Here is a 12562-nt window from a genome sequence, read left to right as displayed (position 1 = left end):
GATTCCGTTAACGCTGCGTTTTTGAGGAAGCTATACTAATGTGATCGCTGGTATAGTGCTGATCTGATCAAAGATACTGATCCGTTCAGACACTATACTAGCAATGGAGATTTATGGTGTATGAGTGTGTTGCTGGCAATCAAGGGGTTAAATGTGATGACTGGTGTACTGTAGGGCAATCTGACGCCATCTGGGAGGGGCGTGAAAACCACGGGAGCACAAATCATTTATATACAGTCAGGTCCATAAATATTGGGACATCGACACAATTCTAATTCACAAGATGTAAACCATTGGTGAGCCTCAAAAACAGGAAGGCCAGATTAGAGTTTGCCAAATGACATCTAAAAAAGCCTTCACAGTTCTGGAACAACATCCTATCGACAGATGAGACCAAGATCAACTTGTACCATTGTGATGGGAAGAGAAGAGTATGGAGAAGGAAAGGAACTGCGCATGATCCTAAGCATACCACCACATCAGTGAAGCATGGTGGTGGTAGTGTCATGGCGTGGGCATGTATGGCTGCCAATGGAATTGCTTCTCTTGTATTTATTGATGATGTGACTGCTGACAAAAGCAGCAGGATGAATTCTGAAGTGTTTCGGGCAATATTATCTGCTCATATTCAGCCAAATGCTTCAGAACTCATTGGACGCCGCTTCACAGTGCAGATGGACAATGACCTAAAGCATACTGCAAAAGCAAACAGAGTTTTTTAAGGGAAAGAAGTGGAATGTTATGCAATGGCCAAGTCAATCAGCTGACCTGAATCCGATTGAGCATCCATTTCACTTGCTGAAGACAAAACTAAAGGGAAAATGCCCAAAGAACAAGCAGGAACTGAAGAAGGCCTGGCAGAGCATCACCAGGGATGAAACCCAGCGTCTGGTGATGTCTCTGTGTTCCAGACTTCAGGCTGTAATTCACTGCAAAGGATTTGCAACCAAGTATTAAAAAGTGAAAGTTTGATTTATGATTATTCTGTCCCAATACTTTTGGTCCCTTAACAAGTGGGAGGCACGTATGCAAACTGTTGTAATTCCTATACCGTTCACCTGATTTGGATGTAAATACCCTCAAATTAAAGCTGACAGTCTGCAGTTAAAGCACATCTTGTTTGTTTCATTTCAAATCCATTGTGGTGGTGTATAGAGCCAAAAATGTTAGAATTGTGTCGATGTCCCAATATTTATGGACCTGACTCTATTTTATTTATATATATATATATATATATATATATATATATATATATATATATATGTATATATGTGATTTTGCACACCTGTGCCGCCCTGTAGCAGTATTTCTGCTATAGGGCGGTCAGGAAGTGGTTACAGAAGTGGTTTGTGTTACGTCGCTGCGTTACTTTAACTGACAACTGCGTGGTCATGCAACACTGCACCCAAATTAAATTTACAGCCTTTTTGCCCCCCACAAATTGAGCTTTCTTTCGGTGGTATTTGATCGCCTGTGCGGTTTTTATTTTTTGCGCTATAAAAAAAAAAAAGCTGACAATTTTGAGAAAAAAAAAAATATTTTGGACTTTTTGCTATAAAACATGTCCAGTAAAAAAATGTAAAAAATAAAATTGTCAAATTTTGGCCAAAATGTATTCTGTGACATGTCTTTGCTAAAAAAAATCCCAATACGTGTAAATTGGTTTACATGAAAGTTATAGCGTTTACAAATGGCGGGAAAGATACTGGGATTTTTTTTCTTTATAATAATAATGGTGGCAATCAGCGACTTATGGCGGTGATCAGCAATTTATGAGTGATTAGCGACTTATGGCGGGACTGCGGTGAACATTTTGACACTGGGGGGGGAACTGACTTGGGGTCACTGACATCCCCAGTGACACCAATACAGTGATCATTGAAAGAAAAAAAAAAAAAAAAAAACACTGACACTGTACTAATGACACTGGGGAGGAAGGGGTTTTTTTTATTGAATGAAAGGGTTAACTGTGTGAGGGGAGTGTTTTACTAGTGGGCGGGGGGTGTGTACGTCACTCGAATAATAAAAATGTGAAAAATATACAAATCACAAATAATAGCGCAAACCAAATCACACAGCTAAATATAACCACCACCAAATAAGTGCATATTAATAGTGCAAACAAAAAAAATCAATAAATAGGGAATCTCAATATAGTCCATTCAGAAAAGTCCATATAAACATGATCCTCAGTAAATGAAGTAATGAGATCCTCCTTCATAAGCAATGTGGTATTCAGTGCTCAAAAACAACCCATCAAAATGCACACTCACCATGTGCTAGTAATTAACCAGCATGTCAGTATATATCCAGCATTCACCAAACAGACTTCAAAGGACGATCCTCATGTGTTTGTAATTACTCAGCATACTACTGTGTATCCAGCATATCACCAAACAAACTCCAGAGAAGATCCTCTCATATCCAGATTAGCACATGTGGGTAAAGAAAATACTCGCCATAGTGCAGTATCATCCAACAAATTTATTGCTAAACAAACCCCCCTTAAAATCACACTCACAATGAGCAAATAAAAACAAGGCGTTTTGTTATATCAGAGCTCCAGTCTCTGCATCCTGTGTCTCACCAGCCAGCCCGCATTCAAGATGGTAATACTGCGATCACGTGATCCGGACACGTGCATCAGCATGAGTAGTGATGTCACAGGAAGGCCACACACTGACGCGTTTCGTCCAATGACTTCTTCCGAGGGAATGGTGAGCTCTCCATAAAGAGCACTTATATAGACCCAAATGTCTCCTAATTGGCCCAATCTCAAAAAACACCTGAGGGTGCATCATTATCACTAGGTAGAATTCAATCTAAATGAACTCCAGATCACCTGATCACAATAGCACCATCTTGTGTTCAAAATTAATTATAGCACCAATATAAACATAATTAAAGAATATATTCAAAATTAAGCTAAATAATAAAAGAAATATTATATAAATACATTCCAAAATTACATAAATAATATTGCAATATAGATTAAAATAATATAAAATCGATAAAAAAACTGAACATACAACTTATATAATAAATCATATAACATGAACAAATTAATCATAAAATCACTTATAAAACAATTTAAGTCCAGTTTATTTTAAGCCTGCATTTAAAACATTTATCTCCTTATGGGTCAACTGAACTCCACTTAAATTATAAATACCATTTAATCTGTCTCCCTTCTTTTTCTGACATTGTATCCCTGCCCTGCATAAATGTTTTAAATGCAGGCTTAAAATGTGCCATGAGACGACCTATTAATAAGTTTGAGGTTTATATAGATACGCACAGGTATTTGAGGAAATTAAATATGAAAAAATATTTTTTGGGGTTGAATCTGAATAATCAAATTAGTTATGAACCAAGATGTGAAGGTGTTAATAGTGGTTTACGAAACAAGTCTCTTTTTAACCCAAACATTTCATCCATTCAACATCTGGAAGTGTTTAAAGGTTTGGTTTTAAGAGATTTGGAACAGGTAGTCCCTAGAAGGAATGTAAATCCAAGATATGTACAGGAGGGTATTAAAATGTTGGAAGAACGTAAAGATATCATCATACGACCAGCTGATAAGGGCGGGGGAGTAGTTGTTATGAAGAAGTCATTTTATCATAACCAGATTGCAGAGATGTCTGATGTTAATACCTATGAAAAGTTGACTAAACACCCTACTATTGGATATAGGGAAGAATTGAAATCCTTGGTTAATTGGGGATATAGGACAAGAGTTCTGACCAAAAAAGAAAAGCAATACTTAATCCCAAGTGTAAGTAGGATTCCTATTATTTATACCCTCCCCAAGGTCCACAAGAATACCATTCACAAGAATATTGTGAATGGTATTGGTTCAGTATCCGCAAGATTGGGCCAATATTTGGATGTATTTTTGCAATCAAGTGTGTCATCTACTAAGGCCTACTTACGAGACACTAAACATCTGCTCAAATTTCTGAGGTCCAGGTCATGGGTCATTCAGGATTATATTTGGTGACGGCGGATGTATCATCCCTCTATACCATTATACAGCATGATGATGCTCTCTTAGCACTTAATTGGGCTTTGAGTAAGAGGGATGACTTACCATTTAATCAAAATAAGTTTTTGAGGGATACTTTGGAGTTTTGCTTATCACATAACTACTTCTGGTATAATCACAGTTTTTTCTCCCAGAAGAGGGGCGTAGCAATGGGAGCTCGCTTTGCGCCCAGTATTGCAAACCTGTTCATGGCAGAATGGGAGGACAGATTTGTCTTCAACATGAGCAGGTATTGCTATACAAGAGATTTATAGATGATATGTTTATAATCTGGGCTGGGGATGAAGAAGGGTTAGTTGGTTTCTTGGAAGGTTTGAATAATAATCCGAACAATATTAGGCTGGATTAACAATACAGCACTGAAGCAGTACATTTCTTGGATCTTACTATTTTGAGGGTGAATGATAAGCTGCTCACCAAAACGTATTTTAAGCCCACTGACAGGAACAGTTATTTGCCAATAGTTAGTGGTCATCACCCCCATTGGTTAAGGAATATCCCTAAGGGTCAGATTATGAGAGTGAGGAGAAATTGCAGTCAGGTTAGTGCATTTCGTGCTCAAGCGGATATTCTGGTTGAAAGATTTGTGGATAAGGGTTATAAGGCTGATCAACTTGAGGGTATAGTGGACCAGGTTCAGCTTATTCCCAGGGACCAGTTGTTGGCGGATAAGCCAAAACGGGTCACAGATAATAGACATCAGGGGGGGTTTATTTCTAATTACCATATACAATATAAGGCGGTTGAGGATATTTTTCAGAAACACTGGCATGTTTTGAAGCTTGATAAGATATTAGGGAGTGTTATCCCGGAGAAACCAGTGTTTATTTATAGGAAGGCGCACACTATTGGTGATAGAATTGTTCATAAAATTTTGGATCCACCAAGGGTTTTGAATATGTTTAGTAATAAAAAAGGCTTTTATTCATGTAAGAGGTGCACTGCATGTAATGTGGTTAAACATAAATTTAGGGGATTGGTCAGATTCACCTCTAATTCTAATCAAAGGGAATTTGATATTTCCTCCTTTCTTACTTGCAACTCTACCCATGTAGTATATGGTTTAGAATGTCCTTGTGGCCATATTTACATTGGAAGAACTAAGCGACAGCTTAAGGTTAGGGTGCTTGAACATATAAGGAATATCAGTAAGGGGTATAAGTACCATAGTGTATCTTTACACTTTAAGAGATACCATAATTGTGATCCAACTAATATCAAATTCTGGGCCATTGAATCCGTTCCTAAAGCGTGGAGGGGTTCTAATAGAGTTAGGGAACTGTCAAAATGTGAAACGAAATGGATTTGACTGAGGCTTTATCTCCTGGGGGTCTAAATGTCGAACTGGACTTAAATTGTTTTATAAGCGATTTATGATTAATTTGTTCATGTTATATGATTTATTATATAAGTTGTATGTTCAGTTTTTTTATCGATTTATATTATTTTAATCTATATTGCAATATTATTTATGTAATTTTGGAATGTATTTATATAGTATTTCTTTTATTATTTAGCTTAATTTTGAATATATTCTTTAATTATGTTTATATTGGTGCTATAATTAATTTTGAACACAAGATGGTGCTATTGTGATCAGGTGATCTGGAGTTCATTTAGATTGAATTCTACCTAGTGATAATGATGCACCCTCAGGTGTTTTTTGAGATTGGGCCAATTAGGAGACATTTGGGTCTATATAAGTGCTCTTTATGGAGAGCTCACCATTCCCTCGGAAGAAGTCATTGGACGAAACGCATCAGTGTGTGGCCTTCCTGTGACATCACTACTCATGCTGATGCACGTGTCCGGATCACGTGATCGCAGTATTACCATCTTGAATGCGGGCTGGCTGGTGAGACACAGGATGCAGAGACTGGAGCTCCGATATAACAAAACGCCTTGTTTTTATTTGCTCATTGTGAGTGTGATTTTAAGGGGGGTTTGTTTAGCAATACATTTGTTGGATGATACTGCACTATGGCGAGTATTTTCTTTACCCACATGTGCTAATCTGGATATGAGAGGATCTTCTCTGGAGTTTGTTTGGTGATATGCTGGATACACAGTAGTATGCTGAGTAATTACCAACACGAGGATCGTCCTTTGAAGTCTGTTTGGTGAATGCTGGATATATACTGACATGCTGGTTAATTACTAGCACATGATGAGTGTGCATTTTGATGGGTTGTTTTTGAGCACTGAATACCACATTGCTTATGAAGGAGGATCTCATTACTTCATTTACTGAGGATCATGTTTATATGGACTTTTCTGAACGGACTATATTGAGATTCCCTATTTATTGATTTTTTTTTTGTTTGCACTATTAATATGCACTTATTTGGTGGTGGTTATATTTAGTTGTGTGATTTGGTTTGCGCTATGATTTGTATATTTTTCACATTATTATTTTGAGTTTTTTAATACTAGCAGCATCCAGTGAGTGTATTTCCTCTCTTTATTACATTGGCACAATGATGTTGGTATAATAGAAGTGTTGTATGTATTGGAACATTTCTTTGGTAACTAACGTTTTAGTGAACGTCACTGGAATACACTGTCCCGGAAAGCTAATCTCTGCTCTCTGTGACAGTGTGGTAGGAGCTGACAGGGAGCAGAGGTGCAGTGTAAACACTGCAGCCGTGCTGTCAGTGAGTGCCGCTAATCGCCGGGATCCAGTGATGGACACCCACTGGCACGATCGGCGGCGCAGGTAGGGTGGGCGCGCACCCCCTACCTGTTTTGCTAGATGCTGTTTTTTTTACGTGCTCTAGCACAGCAGTGCTGTGGGAACAGGTAAAAATTAAAATTACAAGCTGCAGGTTATGGTTACATCACAACTGAAAGCTGCATGTACCCTAGCAGCTTCTCCTACCAACATTCCTACCAATATTCTCTGAACAAGAGAAGCACGTATAGGCATCCCACTGCCCTGTTAATCTATGGGCGCTCCATTTTCTCACTCCTATTGGCTCCCCTTTTTTTCACAATGCCTTTCTATACGGCCAGCTCTGGGAAAGGTCCCCTGGGACTCAAGGTGAGGATGCCAAAGTGCACCCCTCTCCCAAGCACCTTCATTCGGGAAAACAAAAAGGGAAACAAGGGAACAAATGCAATAAGCGCTCGCATACACCCTGAGTCCCCCGGTCACATCAAAACCAATTTCAAAATTGGGTGACCTGCTGACACCGATGGCTATGCAAATCGCACCAAAAGCAGTGCATGCACTACTTTAGCAGTCGGCACGGCTCCGACAAAGTCAGAACCACACCGATATGACCGCTGTAATAGCGGACAATAGGGTGCAACTTGGCATACAATTTTGTAAGTTGCATGCCAAGTTGCACCTGATGGGACCAGGGTAGAAGAGGCATGCCAGTGTGTGTACTCATAGCGCACCTATAGGACAGGCCACTCATTTCAATAGGCTTCCCTAGGTGTATAGATCATGCAAGCATCCTTTTTTAAAACCACAGAAATACATAAATCAAAATGAGTTGAGAATGATATAGCAAAAAAACAAATCAAAATGAGTTGAGAATGATATAGCAAAAAAACAAAACGAATGGAATAAAAATGTTTTTTTTCTTGCACCAAAATTCATTCCATTCAATGCTTTTTATTTATTTTTTTTACTCTTATCAACTATCTTAACCACTTGCCATCCAGAGGATTTACCCCCCTTCCTTACCAGGCCTTTTTTTTTGCTAATCTGCGCTGCACTAATTCAACTGATAATTGCGCGGTCATGCAATGCTGCACCCAAACAAAATTTACCTTTTTTTTCACACAAATAGAGCTTTCTTTCAGTGGTATTTGTTCACCTGTGTGCTTTTTATTTTTCACGCTATAAACAAAAAAAGACCAAAAATTTTGAAGAAAAACTTACTTTCAGCTATAAAAAAAAAAAATAGTAAACTCAAAGTTGGTTATAAATTTAGGCCAAAATGTATTCTGCTATGTTTTTGGTAAAAAAAAAAAATCCCAATAAGTGTAGATTGATTGCTTTGTGTGAAAGTCATAGAGTCTACAAATTATGGTATAGATACTGCAATTTACGCCTTTTTTTGCTGCACTAGCTTGGACAATTGCGCGGTTATGCAATACGGTACATAAATGAAATTTGTCCTTTTTTCACACAAATAGAGCTTTCTTTTGGTGGTATTTGATCACCTGTGCACTTTTTAATTTTTGGCGCTATAAACAAACATTTAAGGAAAAAAAATTTTTTTGAAAAAATATTTTCTCATTTCGGTCATAAAAAAAATATCCAAAAAAACTAAAATTGCATCATAAATTTTAGGCCAAAATGTATTCTGCTACATGTTTTTGGTTAAAAAAATCCCAGTAAGTGTACATTTATTGCTTTGTGTGAAAATTATAGCGTCTACAAACTATGGTATGTTGAATCAATAGAAGAATTTATTTTTTTTACCACAAGTCTTTGAAAAATGACAAACAAAATTTTTTTTTTTTTTTTAAATTGTCACTTAAATGATTTACTGCTCACACATGCCATCGTTATATGTGGAATTACTCCCAAAAATACATTCTGCTACTTCTACCAAGTATAGGGGTACCACATGTGAGACGTTTTGGCAGTCTAGCCAAGTGCAGGACCCCAAAATCCAATAAGCACCTTCAGGCTTTTAAAGGGCTTTATTTCCTCATTACACTTCCTACCTATCACAGTTTCGGAGGCCCTGAAATGCCAGGGTAGCACCTAACCCCCCCCATACACATCAGAACCCTTTTGCTAAACACATTCATTGGTTTATTCATTATATAGATGATGGTATAAAAGTGCAGCACTAAAATTAAATATTATTAATGTGAGAATCAAGTGCAACGCTGATCTGAGGTACAGCGATAAGGTAAATAATTAAAACGGAACAATCAAGTGAAACATATTAAGAGAAAACATAAGCATCAAAAAACCATTCAATGAATGTGGAACAGTGAAGTGCAACATGAAAAGTGGAAATGAATAAAGTCCATATACAGGTGAAACAAAAAATTTGAATATCGTGCAAAAGTTCATTTATTTCAATAATGCAACTTAAAAAAGGTGAAACGAATATATGAGATAGACTCATTACCTGCAAAGCAAGATAGTTCAAGCCGTGATTTGTCATAATTGTGATGATTATGGCTTACAGCTCATGAAAACCCCAAATCCACAATCTCAGAAAATTAGAATATTGTGAAAAAGTGCAATATTCTCGGCTCAAAGTGTCCCATTCAAAGCAGCTAATTAAGCCATAACACCTGCAAAGGGTTCCTGAGCTTTTAAATGGTCTCTCAGTCTGGTTCAGTAGGAATCACAATCATGGGAAAGACTGCTGACCTGACAGTTGTGCAGAAAACCATCATTGACACGCGGCCACCAACGAAACTACCGAACTAATCCTCTGCTAGGTTTACCTGAGCATCTACTGACTTTCTTTAACACATCAGTATCCGAGAATTTACATATCATTACTTGCAGCAAGCTGGTCATATGGGAGGTGACATTACTAAGTTGGAAGATTTTGTGAGTTACTTAAATAATTTAATCTGCAATTCAACGTGGCAGAAGAACATATTGTAAACATTAAAAATAATTTACCCATATTGTATACAGACAAGGAATTGCAAGTAGTTTTATAACATGGAAGTAGATTTTCAAGTCATAGGGCACCAACATTAGGTACACTTCTCTCCACAAGTCTTTTTAGTAAAAAAAAAAAAAATAAATCTTCCACCTGGTTATCATGCACAGGTTCTTACGCCTGTGGTAACAAAACATGCAGAGATTGTAAACTAAAAACTTTTATGTACAAAAAGTTTTGAATCTCTGATCACAGGTGAACATTTTGAAATGAAACATTACGTTAATTGTGGTTCAACCTATGTGGTATATTTGATATACTGTACAGCATGGGACCTTGATCTGCATTTGAGTTAACTTTTGGTCCACCTTTTTTCCCATTAATGGTTTGTGTTTTCCACCCTCCTCTACTCTTAATATTTTTTATATATATTATATGTTGCAAAGATTTGATATGTCCCTGCAATATCTTGGTAGTTTTATAGAATTGCTTATGGCTATGTACCTGTTCCTTAGGCAGCTGATTACCCACCTGCCCTCCTCCCTGGTTTTGCAAGTGGAAACAATTATTTGAGGTGAGTGGTATGATCAGACTGCTATATATTTGTGTCTTCAGGTTGTTGTAACCAGGCTATGAATAAGGTCTTTTCTGGTCTGAAACGCATAAGCGGGTGTCATGCTATGGAACATTTTACTCCTAGTTTTCGATAAAGAAGATTCATTTTCTTTTCATCTTGTTGCCAACATTCATTCACAAGTATCTATTGGAGAGCAGATGGAGACTGCTAGTCTGGCATGGTGAAGCACCATACCATAGCCTGGGAGAGGAGTAAATTGAGTTGCAACACTTCACCTGTGTGGATAGTGTATGCAGGTTTAGATAGAGCCCATTCTTTGCAGGATAAAGCTTTACTTTGCATTTTTGGAGATATGTTTTTAATCAACATACACACACTGTATATAAGAATAAATATATCAATAGCAAAGAAATACATTAAAAGGGAGCATTTGTACTAAATGGAACATGTCCCAGTTATAAATAAAAGGATCAACAATTTTATTCTCCTTGCTGAACGCATCATATATCAACAAATAAATAATTTAATACGACAGAAGTTGCATGTAGTAATAATTATATAAATATGCTTATACTTAAAGTTGTCAAGAAAATCCTAAAAAAAAAATGCAGCTGTAGAACTGCATACACCTTGTCTGGCTTAACCTAAGAATAATTAATGTGATTTTTCACACACCAAACAGATCTTAATACACATCCTCCTTGCATATGGCTCTCAGAGAGCACTTGCATTTGTCTATTTTCAGTAGATGCAAGAAGGCATAAAAACAAGAAAAAGGAGGGGGGAAAACCATCTTGATGCATATATCAACGTGGTATATGCCAAAAATGATTAAACAATACATCAGGGCCTGGAGATCCAAACCTATATTAAGACCTTTCGGGGACAGGGAATCCAAACGGATGCATCCAAAAGGTTTCCCTTGCATAACTTACGGAAACGTCTCCCCTGGTCAACCTCTCTTGAAAAAGGTCTGGAAACCCAAACACCTTCACTCCTGATGGATCCTTACCATATTCTTTCAAAAAATGTAAAGGAACTGAATTCTTGTCAAAACCTTTAAATTACTTTACACTTATGTTCCCCAAACCCAATAAGCAAGCTCTGACCAATGTAGAGTAAGCCACAGGGGCAAATCAAGCAGTAGACCACAAACTGAGACCCACAGTTAATAAATTGCCATATGGTATATCCCTGGCCATTGTGATTGACTTCTTCCTGTGCCACATGTAGTGGCATGCTCCACAATTGTGGTCTCACACCTGTATCTACCCTTTTGGTCAAACAGGTGGCTCCAACTGGTGCCAGCTACCACTCTCAAAGGACGAACCCTGCTGTGGGCAATATAGCCCATCAGATCTTTTGGTTTTAAAAAATTATGTTGGGATGCACAGGAATAGCATTAGATAAGCAGGAACCATGGTGAAGAATACCCCAATATTTGCCAATTATCCATCTGATGTCAAAAAGCTTTGTTAACTTGGGTACTGAACGTGATGGCATGATGCTGACAACCAGTATTGGATACATCAGGACCTGGAGCAGTGACAGGCTTCCTAAGGGAGCTCTCATGGTAACCTACACAGGTTAGGTCCCTCCCTTGGTGTACATACTGAGCACAGTACTTTGTGTAAGTCTCTTCAATAAGGGGAAGAGAATACCTTTTCCGGAAATTTTTACTTAAGCGTGATACTCTGTTCATCGTAATCCTGTAGCCGAGTGCAAGTCATTTTGAGGCAGCAAAACTGCCCAAAAGGGACACTGTGGATCCGTGGATGGTGGTTACTACAGGCATGCAGATAAGAATTGCCAAATGAAGGTTTGGAATAATCTGCAAACATCTCAAAGAGCACTATTCAATCCATCATCTAAAAATGTAAAGAGTATGGCACAAATGCAAACCTACCAAGACATGGCCAACCACCTAAACCAACAGGCCGGGCAAGGAGAGCATTGATCAGAGAAGCAGCCAAGAGGCCCATAGTAACGCTGAAGGAGCTGCAGCGATGCTCAGGTGACAGAATCTGTCCACAGGATAACTATTCATTGTGCACTCCACAAATCTGGTCTTTATGGAAGAGTGGTAAGAAGGAAGCCATTGTTGAAAGAAAACCATAAGAAGTCCCGTTTGCGAGAAGTCATGTGGGGGACACAGCAAACGTGGAAGGTGCTCTGGTCAGATGAGACCAATAATGAACCTTTTGGCCTAAAAGCAAAATGCTATGTGCAGTGGAAAATGAACACTGCACATCACCCTGAACACACCATCCCCACCGTGAAAGATGGTAGGGGCAGCATCACGTTGTGGGGATGTTTTTCTTCAGCAGGGACAGGGAAGTTGGTTAG

This window comes from Staurois parvus, unplaced genomic scaffold (assembly GCF_062004578.1).
Source record: "Staurois parvus isolate SC_StPar_1 unplaced genomic scaffold, SC_StPar_1.0 ptg000155l, whole genome shotgun sequence".
Classification (NCBI taxonomy): Eukaryota; Metazoa; Chordata; class Amphibia; order Anura; family Ranidae; genus Staurois; species Staurois parvus.
Note: the sequence above shows the minus strand (reverse complement) of the source record.